Here is a 12,798-nt window from a genome sequence, read left to right as displayed (position 1 = left end):
TAATCAACATCAACTAAAATATGTGTATACCCATTAGAGGAAGGAATTGGTCCCATATAATCAAAGCCCCAAAGATCAAATGGTTCAATAACAAGTGAATAATTCATAGGCATTTCATGACGTCTACTAATATTACTAATTATTTGACATTGATCACAAGCCAAGACAAACTTACGGGCATCTTTAAAGAGAGTGGGCCAATATAAACCGGATTGCAATACCTTATGTACAGTTCTATCTCCAGCGTGGTGTCCTCCGTATGACTCGGAGTGGCACTTGCGTAGGATCTGTTCCTGTTCATGTTTAGGTACACAACATCTAATAACACCATCTACTCCTTCTTTATAAAGGTGTGGGTCAACCCAAAAGTAATGTCTTAAATCATAGAAAAACTTTTTCTTTTGCTGGTATGTGAAACTAGGTGGTATAAATTTAGCAACAGTATAATTCGCATAATCAGCATAGTCAGCATACCATGGAGTATTATGAGAAGCATTTATGAAATTTAATTGCTCATCAGGAAAGCTATGATCAATAGGTAGTGGGTCATCAAGAACATTCTCTAACCTAGACAAGTTGTCTGCAACTGGGTTCTCAGCTCCCTTTCTATCAATAATATGAAAATCAAATTATTGTAGCAAGAGAACCCATCTAATAAGTCTAGGTTTTGCATCTTACTTTTCCATAAGATATTTAATAGCAGCCTGATCAGTGTGAACAGTTACTTTGGAATCAACAATATAAGGTCTGAACTTATCACATGCAAATACAACTGCTAAAAATTCCTTTTCAGTGGTAGCATAATTTCTCTGGGCACTATCTAGAGTTTTACTAGAATATTGAATAACATTTAATTTCTTATCAACTCTTTTTCCTAGAACAGCACCAACAACATAATCACTAGCATCACACATAATTTCAAAGGGTAAATTCCAATCAGGTGGCTGAACAATAGGTGCAGTAATCAAGGCTTTCTTAAGTATTTCAAATGCTTCTACATCATCATCAAAAACAAAATGAACATCTTTTTGTAAGAGATTAGTGAGAGGCCTAGAAATTTTAGAGAAGACTTTAATAAACCTCCTATAGAAACCAGCATGGCCAAGGAAACTTCTTATACCTTCGATATCTTTAGGGCACGACATCTTTTCAACAGTGTCCACTTTAGCTTTATCAACTTCAATACCTCTTTCAGAAATTTTATGCCCCAAGACAATACCTTTATTAACCATAAAGTGGCACTTCTCCCAATTCAAGACAAGATTAGTTTCTTCACATGTATGCAAAACTCGATCAAGGTTGCTTAAGCAATCATCAAAAGAAGTTCCATAAATGGAGAAATCATCCATGAAAACCTCAACAATCTTTTCACAAAAGTCGGAGAATATAGCAGTCATACATCTTTCAAAGGTAGAAGGTGCATTGCATAAACCAAAAGGCATACGTCTATAAGCAAAGGTACCGAAAGGGAAAGTAAAAGTGGTTTTCTCTTGATCCTATTTTTACAGGGGTATTTGAGAGAAACCAGAATAACCATCTAGAAAGCAAAAATGTGTATGTTTGGATAATCTTTCTAGCATTTGATCAATAAAAGGTATAGGGTAATGATCTTTTCCAGTAGCTTTATTTAATTTGCGGATATCAATTACCATTCTATAACCTATAACAATTCTTTGAGGAATCAAGTATTCTTGTCATTAGGAACAACAATAATGCCTCCCTTTCTTAGGGACACAATGAACATGACTCGCCCATTGACTATCAGCAATAGGATAAATTATACCTCCCTCTAGAAGCTTTAGTATTTCATTTCTTACCACTTCTTTCATCTTAGGATTTAACTGTCGTTGATGATCAACAACTGGTTTAGCATCTTTCCCCAATTTAATTTTGTGCTGACATAAAGTGGGACTAATGCCCTTAAGATCATCAAGAGTATATCCAATAGCGGCACGGTACTTCTTCAGAGTTTTCAATAATTTCTTTTCTTCATGCTCTGAAAGGTTAGCACTAATAATAACAGGATACATCTTCTTTTCATCAAGATAAGCATATTTCAGAGTATTAGGTGATGGTTTAAGCTCAAACACGGGATCACCCTTAGGTGGAGGAGGATCCCCAAGGATTTCAACAGGCAAATTGTGTTTCAAAATAGGTCCCTGATTAAAGAATACTTCATCTATTTCCCTTCTTTCATTCATAAACATATCATTTTCATGGTCTAGCAAATATTGTTTTAAAGGGTCAGCAGGAGCAACGGCAATAGAAGCAAGACCAATTATTTCATCCTTACTAGGCAATTATTTATCATGGGTTGTCTACGAAATTTAGAGAAATTAAAATGATGAGACATATCCCCTAAACCAACAGTAACAATATCTTTCTCGCTGTCTATCTTAGCAATAACAGTATTCAAGAAGGGTCTACCAAATATAATGGGACAAAAATTATCTTGTGGGGAACCAAGAACAAGAAAATCAGTAGGATATTTTATCTTCCCACACAAGACTTCAACATCTCTAACAATCCCAATTGGTGATATAGTATCTCTATTAGCAAGCTTAATAGTAACATCAATATCTTCTATCTCAGCAGGTGCAATATCATTCATAATTTCTTTATATAAGGTATACGGAATTGCACTTACACTAGCACCCACATCACATAAACCATGATAACAATGATCTCCAATTTTAACTGAAACAACAGGCATGCCAACAACAGGTCTATGTTTACCTTTCATATCGGGTTTAGCAATTCTAGCAGCTTCATCACAGAAATAAATAATATGCCCATCAATATTATCGACCAAGAGATCCTTAACCATAGCAATACTAGGTTCAACATTAATTTGTTTAGAGGGTGTAGGTGCTCTAATATTGCTTTTATTAACCACAGTCTTTAGCATGATCCTTTATTCTAACAGGAAATGGCGGTTTCTCAATATAAGCAGTATTATAAGTGTCGGTGTACAAAAGTAGGGGCTCTCCTTTTTACCCCTCTACTTGTGCACGGGCAGTCAGAGCCGCACCTGCGGCCACACTTAGCACGGCAAAGGGAGGGAGCAGAAGCACGAGAATACCAGAGCAGCGCTCCAGCCAAAACCACAAGACGGGCAAAGCAACGCCAAGACTAGAGACACAAAGAGCAAGAGGGCGAGGTGGACTCCCCCGGCAAGACCCTTGCCGGGGCAACTTGCCCAACACCAGCAGAGCGCGCCACCCTTGAGCCCAAGGGTTCCAACACCATCAGCCACATTGGAACAAAGGCTCGGGAGGAACCTCCATGGTGGCATGCAGATCTTTGCAAAGATCATAAAGACATGAGATCAGATGAGGACTAGAAGACGACGATCCTCGCGAGATCCTCGCGGAGGCAATCCACGAGACCTCTGGCAAGATCCTTGCCGGGGACGACCGCGATGTCACGGCAAGACCCTTGCCGAGGCCTCGGCAAGGCCCTTGCCGAGGACACCTGCGGGGCCGCAACCAGGCCCGCGTCAGCCAAGACTCCACCGCCGTTCCCATACAGCTACCAGCCCAACCAGCTGGGCACGCACCTGCGTGGCAACGTTCGGCTTCCAGGCCAACTCAGCAAGCACCTGCATGGTGGCATGCAAATCTTCGTGAAGACCCTACCAGCACGCTATCTCAGCAACCAGCCAGCCTACACGGCGTTGCATGCCTCGTTGGCCCGGACGCGTGTCGGAGCGAGGCGGTGCGGCGACGGACGGGACGAGCCTCGTTGCCGTCCCCAATAAAGTAACGGGACACCTAAGGAGCGCATTTAATGCGCCTTGTCCCGTAATGACAGGCGATAAGCATGTACCATGTACACCTTTCCACCTCCTGTGTGCCACTGTGGCAGCCCCTTTGGCCTATAAAAGGAGGCTCGAGGCGCACTGGAGAAGGATTCGGATCTTTTGGACTACGCACGCCCCGTAGCTAGTTCAAGAGCTCAAGAACACTAAAATATACATCAAAGCAGGACTTGGGTATTACGCATCTTCGCGGCCCAAACCTGGAACGATCGTTGTGCTGACCGCCAGACCCGCTCTTTGCACAACCCCGCACCCGCCAACCGTAGAAGGGATCCCAGTGATTCCATAGGTGTCGTTTCCACCGACATCTTTGGTGCGCCAGGTAGGGGGCGCGATTCTGGAAATCTGGTCTGGTTGGAGCTGCGGCTTCATCGTGGTCATCACTCCAAGGAAGAAGACGACCAAATGGGCGGCGTCATCGACGGATGCGGTCAACACCCGCGCAATGATAGAAAAGCTAAGTCATACAAAACTTTGAGCAATTTATTTTTATATATATCGTCCTCAAAGATCTTGCCCTGTGTATGGAAAACCTGCACGCAATGGGGCCCTGCCACTATTGGCAATGCCCTTGCTCTGTTTCGCGTCCGCTCAATAGTTCGAGCGGCCGCATCAAGACCGGCAGGGTGACCTTCTGCAATTGGCAACGCTCTCGTTCTGTCTCGAGTCCGCTCGACAGTTCGAGCGGCCGCGTTAAGAGCAGTGAGGTGGTTTGCCTGGCAGCAAGCACACCCGGCAGGCTATTGGGGATCAATCCTCAAGGCATCGTGGCCTGGGTTTACGCGCCGGCAAGCCTACCCGATTAACGTAGGGTGAACATACAAGGGGGGTCAAACGGGAAAATAACATGCATCATTTCAAAATACTGCAGAGTTATATTACATCAATTGTTGCCGCGGTTCTAACTGAAGATAAAAATTGTCTTGGTCATGAACCTGTAGCGGCGATGAGAAACGGGGTGGCTAATCCCAGCGCTGTCCCTCTATGCTCCGAACTCCATCGACGCGGCTGATGATGGGCTCGATACGCTCCTCGAGCACTGCGAGGTCCGCATCCTCCGGCAAGCTCTCCAGCGCGGCGTCGAAGTCGAGGTTGGAGTTCCAGTACGCCACCTTGGTAAGGACCTTGGTCATGACAGCCCGACAAAGCTTCCGAGCCTCATCGGCCAAAGAGGCTGCCCTGTTGGAGCGGAACTGCTCCAGGGCCCCAGAACACCCTCGAAGAACAGGGTCAGTTTGGCATTGGGACTCATGTTCGGCTCCGGGACGTACCTCACGTTTGGCATCCCCATGGTAGCCAGCTGCGTGGTGATCCTGCCGGCGACGTCGGCGAGGCGGCTGATCCGGAAGTTCTCGCCCTTCACAAAATCCTCGTGGTAGGCGGCGTCGTTCTTCCGCAGCTGCCTCTCCTTCTCCAAATTCTTGGTCAGGGTATCCTCCCGGGCCTTGACCTCCGAAAGCATCCGCTCAAGACCTTCCAACTTCAGCTTCAGGTCTTTGATGGAGTCGTTGGCCTTGGAGAGCTGCTCAGCCTTGCCGAGGACTGCAGCTTGCGCCTCAATCAGAGCACTATTGAGCGTGTCCTTCTCCTTCGCCAGCTTCCGGGCCTGGTCCTTCAGCCCATCCCGCTCCACCTCCAGCTCTTTCACCTTGCCAGCCTGAACCTGGGCCTGAGCATTGAGTGCCTCCTCATGCCTCTGCTCTAGTTCCTGGGTCTGCTGCACGATAAGCTTCTCCACTTCCTCGTCCTTGCCGTGGAGCGTTGCGGCGACCTTCTCCTCATGAGCGGCAAGGTCCTCCTCCTGGGAGTTTAGTGCGGCCTGGTGCTGGTGCCGAGAGGCCTTGTCCTTGGCGGCCTGCTCCCTCGCCAGCTCCTGGGCCTTCTCGATGTCGTCCTGCTTCATGACAAGCTCCAGCTTGCGCTCGGCCAGCAGGTCCTGGGCAACCTTCAGCTCCTGATGGGCCTGGCGAAACCAAGCCTGTGTCTCAGCGACGCGCCCCGCGAGGTCCACCTCCGCCTTGTCCACCACCGCCATCCTGGACAAGGCCTTGTCCAGGCGGGCACGGTGAAGCACCTGGAGCTTCTGGAAGTTGGCGCTCATGGCCTGGAGGAGCCGCTCTTCCTCGGAACCGCCGCCACCGGCGCTCAGTTCCTCAACAACCTCAAGCCCGGCGGCGGCGAGCACCTCGTCATCAAACACCTCCCCCTCGGTGGGCGCCCTGGTGCTCGCCGAGCCTGGGAGGTGGACAAATAGGTCGTCGCTCACCTTCAGGTACCTGCCCGAGCCAGAGGCAGCGGAGGAGGAAGGTTGGTCGTCAACCGCCCCCTCCTCAGCAGCGGCCTTGCCGGCCTCCCCGGCAGGCCCCTTGCCGGCCTCCTCGGCAGCGGCCTTGCCAGTCTCCCTGACCTGCTCCTTGGCGGCATCCTCAGCAGCACCCTTGGCGGCCTCCTCGGTGGCGATCTTGTTGGCCTCGGCCTTAGCATCCCTGGCGACCTCCTCGATGACAGTATCGATGTTCTCCTGGTCTGCCGAGGGAGCACCTAGATGCCAAGAAGGCGGATGAGGCAGAGCCAAGACCAAGGTTCAAAAAGGAGAAACGAGAACAGGGACAGAAGACAAACAACTCACCTGTGCCAGGCTGGGAAGAAGTGGCCCCCTCCCCACCAACATTCGGTGCCGAGACGGAGCCCCGGCGCCCAGGTTTGCCTCCTCCACCTCCTCCGTGCACATGGGCTCGGTGCTTGGTGCCCTTGCCAGGGACGCCCCTCGGGGCGGCGTGTTGGGGTGTCCCTCAGTGGCTCCTCCTGCTGCCGTCCTCCTCCTGCAACCACGGCAATGTCAGCGCCAAGAGGTCGTACCCCAACACACATTGATAGGGAGCGAGTGATGAACGCACGCTGGGGACTGCGCCGGGGGCTGCTATCTGTGCTACTCTCCACCACCAGCGGTGTACTCGAGGTGCCCGCTGGGGACTGGCCGCCCGTCGAGGCACTGGATCTCTTCGCCACCCTCTGGCCCAGCGTCTCCCCATCCCTGCAAAGGTGAAAACAAGTCAAGAAAAGCGGCGCGCTCTGAGGGGACGGAGATGACAAAAGACAAGATACTTACTCATCCTCCGCCTCCTCTTCCGTTGCCTTCCTCTTCCTCCTCGGGCTGAGAGACCCAAGGTCGAAGATGACCTCTGTGTCGACATCTGCAGGAGGAGGGGAGGCGGGTGGAGTCCGAGGGCGCTTGGACGAAGAAGAGGCGGTCGCTTTCCTCTTTTCCATCACTGCCTTCACCACCTTCTTTGCTGCCGCGGCCCTCGTCAGGCGCATGGACTCCCCCTGGATCTCCTGCCGCTGCTCGGTCCTGCCGGGCCGGACCGGCTCGCCAGAGGTGGCCCGCCGCAGGACACGCCTTCTTTTCCAAGGCCGGAGGGTCGTCAGCCTCTCCCTCCTCCTCGGTCGACTTGTCGACCACGTCTTCGATGAGAGGGGCCCCGGTGTCGGTGCTGCTAGCCTCCCCAGCAGACTCCGCCCATCCGACAAGCTCGTTCTCCTCCGCGGCAGCCTCGACCTCATCTTCCACGTGCTGCCAGCCTCCTTGGCGAGCTCCGCCTCCGGCGCCCTGGCGGCGATATAGTCCAGCTCCGCTTGGGTGGTGTCCTGGATGAGCAGCGGCTCGGCATGGACGTACTTCTCCGACAGCTTGTCGAAGAACTCCTGCACCTGATCCACCCCCGGCTCGGCCCAATTTGGGTCAAGGCCGTGCGCGTTGAAGTCCGGCATCATGGCGATGATGTCGGTTTGGCGAGAGTTGTTTCTCAGCGGGACCACCCCCGCAGGCAACCCAAACAGGGGCCCCTTGACAACCTTGCCGGCCTTCGCGGCCTTGCCGGACCTCTCAACCATGCCGTCGCGGTACACGTCGAGCTGAAAAAGCCTCTGGCACAAGTGGGCGTGCCCCATCACCGTGAAGTTGTGGTTCAAGCCAGGGCGAAGCCTCATGATGTCGGCCGCGTTCCTGAAAAGCCAGGCCGGCCTCACGTTGTTATGTAGTGGAGCGATTTGGCGACGGATGAAATCCGCCCCAATCATCTCAAGGGTGAGCCCGGCCACGGTGAGGCGATGAATCCTGGTGGTGGCGACCGTGAGCTTCTCATCATCGGCGTCGACATTGCTCCAATAATCTCTGCGAACCGGCGGTGCCTGGCAAACCAGGCAAAATTCCCGCGGGTCCTCCTCCACAATCCAGCACCATCGGCCCCGCCACTCCTCCCACCTCTCCTTCCGATCGCCCTCCGGACATGTCCCCTTCCCTTGAATCCGTGGGATCCGGGCGACAAAACCGGAAATCGCGCCTCCCTTTTGGATATGAGGATATAAGTAGTGGCGGAAAAGCGCCATGCTGGGATGCACTCCGGCAAAGCCCTCGCAGAGATGGGCGAAAAGGGCCATGCACGCCACGACATTCGGAGTGAAATCCAGAAGGTGGAAGCTGTAGATGTGCATGACGTCATTGAAGAAATCGGAGAAAGGGGGGCAGAGCCCGCAGGAGAAGTAATCAACGAAGAAGGGGTACCGATTCGGGCCGGCCTCAGCGAAACCGGCGGGGATGATGTGCGTGGCAGGGTGCCCCTTCGTCTTGCACCCCCACAGGGGCTTGAAGTAGTCCCGGAGGTGGACTGCGTCGACCGTCGAAGGAAAGTAGGCGAGCTGCGTCCGCCACGCCGCCAACTCGTTGTCCGGCGCCTCCTTCCCCCCGACGTCCTTGGCCACTCCCTTGCCTTTGCTGGTTTTGGGTGCCATGGCGGCTGAGGGAGACGAAGGATGAGGGACAGCAATGGCACGGCGGCGACGGTGAGCAAAAGCAAGAACTTGAGCAGAGAGAAGGGAGGGGCAGCGGTTCCGAGATTGGAGAAAGCACAGAGGGTAAATGGGCGTCGCGCCTGTAGTTTCTCCTTTTTGATGGGGAAGGCGTGGGCCGCTTTGTTACCATTTACCACGATGTGACGCATGAGGGCAGCGTCCGCCCCATGCACGACCCCCACGTCATGCACGGCCCTCCATGTCACGCATTCAACGCGGGTCATGGGGAAGCGCAGCGAGCGAAGGAGTTACTGCGGTAAAAATCCGCCCCGCCTTCCCGCGTACCGTTCTGGGCCTATCCCAACAACGCGTTGCACTTATGTGTGGCCCAGGCCCGGGGCCTCCTGTCGGTGTACAAAAGTAGGGGCTCTCCTTTTTACCCCTCTACTTGTGCACGGGCAATCAGAGCCGCACCTGCGGGCACACTTAGCAGGGCAAAGGGAGGGAGCAGAAGCACGAGAACATCAGAGCAGCGCTCCAGCCAAAAGCACAAGACGGGCAAAGCAAAGCCAAGACCAGAGACACAAAGAGCAAGAGGGCTAGGTGGACTCCCCCGGCAAGACCCTTGCCGAGGCGGCCTTCGCGGCCCCGGCAAGAGCCTTGCCGGGGCAACTTGCCCAACGCCAGCAGAGCGTGCCACCCTTGAGCCCAAGGGTTCCAACACCATCGGCCACATTGGAACCAAGGCTCGGGAGGTACCTCCATGGTGGCATGCAGATCTTTGTGAAGATCATAAAGACACGAGATCAGATGAGGACCAGTAGATGACGATCCTTGCGAGATCCTCGCGGAGGCAATCCACGAGACCTCCGGCAAGATCCTTGCCGGGGACGACCGCGATGTCACGACAAGACCCTTGCCAAGGCCTCGGCAAGGCCCTTGTCGAGGACACCTGCGGGGCCGCAACCAGGCCCGTGTCTGCCAAGACTCCACCAACGTTCCCATACAGCTGCCAGCCCAACCAGCTGGGCAGGCACATGCGTTGCAACGTGCACTACAAAAAAAATACACTTCCGTGATGATACCTGTTTGTCAAAGTAGGTCGCATTTTTTGTCATGCATGTACATCCATGACGATTTTATGACAGAATCAAGATAGTCATACCTGTGCTGTCGTAGAAGTGTTCCATGACATTACCAAAATTATCATCACGGAAGTGTCCACTTCCATGACGATAAATCGCGCGTCACAGAAGTGCTTTCGTCAAGGGTGACCGACACGTGGCATCCAGCGTAACGGAACGCCGTTAAGCTATCGGGTCGGGTTTTGGATCCGATAACCCGTTAACAGCCCCGACCAATGGGAAATTTCCACGTGTAAAATTCTTATTGGCCGGACGAAACACGTGTCAGCTCGTCAGTGGGTCAGATAGGCACCTATGATATGTCGACACGTGCCACGGCCCACCACTGGCCCATTTAGCTTACAAAGCCGGCCCGTTTGACTTGGTCAAAAGTTAACGGGCTGGCCCATGAAAAGCCTGTTAACGGTCTCTTTGCAAATAGCCCATTTTACGGCCCGTTAACTCACGGCCTGTTAGGCCCTAAAGGAAATCAGCCCAACAACATCATGTGGGCCGTCGAATATAACACCAGCTCATTTCACTTTCGGCCCATGTATGGCCCACGACGTCTTTCGGCCCATATGAGGCCTTCGTATCTTTCGGCCCTTTACAGGCCCACGGTTACTCTAGCCCATAATGAATAGTAATTTTCTTTCTACCCGTTAATGGCCCGTGATTTACATGGGCCGTTTCCAGCCCGTGTTAGCTTTCGGCCTATTGACGGCCCATACGTTCTTGGGCTCCTTTTCGGCCCTCGATTACTTCCGGCCCGTTACTGGCCTGTTCCCCTAATGGGCCAAATTCGGCCCATGGCAAGAGTCGGCCCGTTACTGGCCTGTTACCCTAATGGGCCAAATTCGGCCCATGGCAAGAGTCGGCCCGTTTCTGGCCTGTTAACCCGTTGCACCGTTTCCAGCCCGTCCTATATTCTGGCCCATTAACGACCCATTATGCCTGTGACAGAATTAAGCCTTTGCTGTCCTACGGCCTGTTACCATGCTGGGCAAATACCAATTATGCCCGATTACGGCCCATGTAGACCCATTTATCCGACGGCCCGAGGCCCACCGATTACAGGCCCATTTATCGACGGCCCGTAGGAGACCCATGGATCTTGCGGCCCGTATATGGCCCATGGTAGTTGCGGCCAGTAGCAAACCAGGGAAAAAGAAGACTATGAAATAAATAAGGCCGAAACTAACGCTAGGCTATTAAGGCGATTGCACAGATTACATCCACTCGGCATCAAAGATCGCCACCAGTGCAAATATAGGGAACACCCTACACTATACAAAAATGGCTTGCTGTTTTCTTCAGCCGGTGGCTGCACGTTAAGAATAAATTTTGTATCGCATAAAACTTAACAGTCTAGCAGATAAATGCACCACCAGAAGTTCAGAAGCTCAGTTCATTTGACCTGACTGTTACGTTTTCATGCTGTATTGTCCGATGGAGCACCATAACCCTCGCCTTCATTTCCCCTAGGCTCCTGAACAACATACCAAATGTCTGATAGTCTGGTTTCAAAACCATGCATATCTTGACGACATTGAGCAATGTTTCTCCTTGTTTCACAAAGGGTCTCTGTTAGGGAATGGACTTGTGTCTGGAGCGCAGATACAACATTGCTTTGAGCTTGCATATCTTGATCATGAGGCAGTTTGGATGATATTGCCTTAACAACCAACCAAGTATTACGCAGGAACGTGTTTTTGGCACTGTTAGTGGACAGGTACTGACCCACTGCAGCAAGAGCTGACATTGCGGTTATAGTTGCCTCGCCACCTTCAGAAGGTGGCGGTTCCACCATTTTTTCCATAGCTTGCTGAAAAGTTGAGGTTTTGCATTAGTAGTACCAGAACAGAAGATATTAAGGGCAGCAAAACCAAACAAAATAGCTTTGGTCTATATACAGAACTTATTCTGGTGAACCCATGTAAAATATTAGTTGTATTTTATTGCAAAGTACATAATAAAATCAGGTTCCAAACATATGACCATGTACCATCGCTAATGTATTGTCTATTTCTTCACATTGTATTGAGGGCTAAGGATAAAGAGACGAAGTTTATAATACGGTAAGCATAGTATGACATCATTCATATCACAAAACAACTGAGAACAGACAAACAGGCAATTGTAACGTTGTGTGGGCAAGTCCAGCACGGAACTAGATTACGGGTCAAGATCAAAGGAACATCACTCCTCTCTTTTAAACCTTGTAAGGTGCAATGATACGCTAAGACAATTGTGTATAAAATTGAAAAGAGTAATAGAGGCTGCAAACCATGCAGTTCAAGGCACAAGTCAGAGTAAGTAGTAGTTAAAAGGCATGAGGATTAAGGACTTACAACAGCGGCTTTGACTGGTGTAGTCATGCCCTTCTTCTTGCTGGTGTGACAGTCCTTGAAGATTTCCACAGCATTTGGTTCAGGTACTTTTTGGTCCTTGCGGGCTTTCCTCTGCATTTCGAACAAGTCAATATAGATCTGATAATATGGTACATCGAAAAGAGTGAAACAACAGCTAATTACAAGAGCCTCGCAGTGTGCAATATAGCCACGAGATCCCGTCGTCTGTTGGAATTTCACTTTCATACGGTTGGCCTTGTTCTTTGAACAGTTCACCTACAAGAAGATAGATTTGTGTGGCACATGCGTAAATAGGACTTCAACATGTGATCTGATCACATATATATAATGTACCTGATACTTCGGATCAAACCAGTGTTTAACAAGGCCCCTCCAGTCTTCATCTGATATATTTTACACTGGAGATGTTTGGGAAAGTTCACTGTTAGCCTTGCCTTCAAAGTGAGTTTTCCTCAAGTTATACCGATACTGTCGCAGAGTAGACTTGAAAACATGGGTGCAAGCTTGTCTAGTTGCATCATCTTGGCTATCCAACTTGAACCTCATCTGTTGAAAATTATGGGAGTCTCATTATCAGCAACCTAGAAAGTATGGGACAGAACAAGACGATATTACTAGTTTCCATACATAACCATACTTACAGATAAATGGTCGAGGAAGGTGTTGAACTGGGTTTCGTCTTTGTAATTCC

Source organism: Triticum aestivum, chromosome 6D, assembly GCF_018294505.1.
Source record: "Triticum aestivum cultivar Chinese Spring chromosome 6D, IWGSC CS RefSeq v2.1, whole genome shotgun sequence".
Lineage (NCBI taxonomy): Eukaryota > Viridiplantae > Streptophyta > Magnoliopsida > Poales > Poaceae > Triticum > Triticum aestivum.
This window is presented reverse-complemented; position numbering follows the sequence as displayed.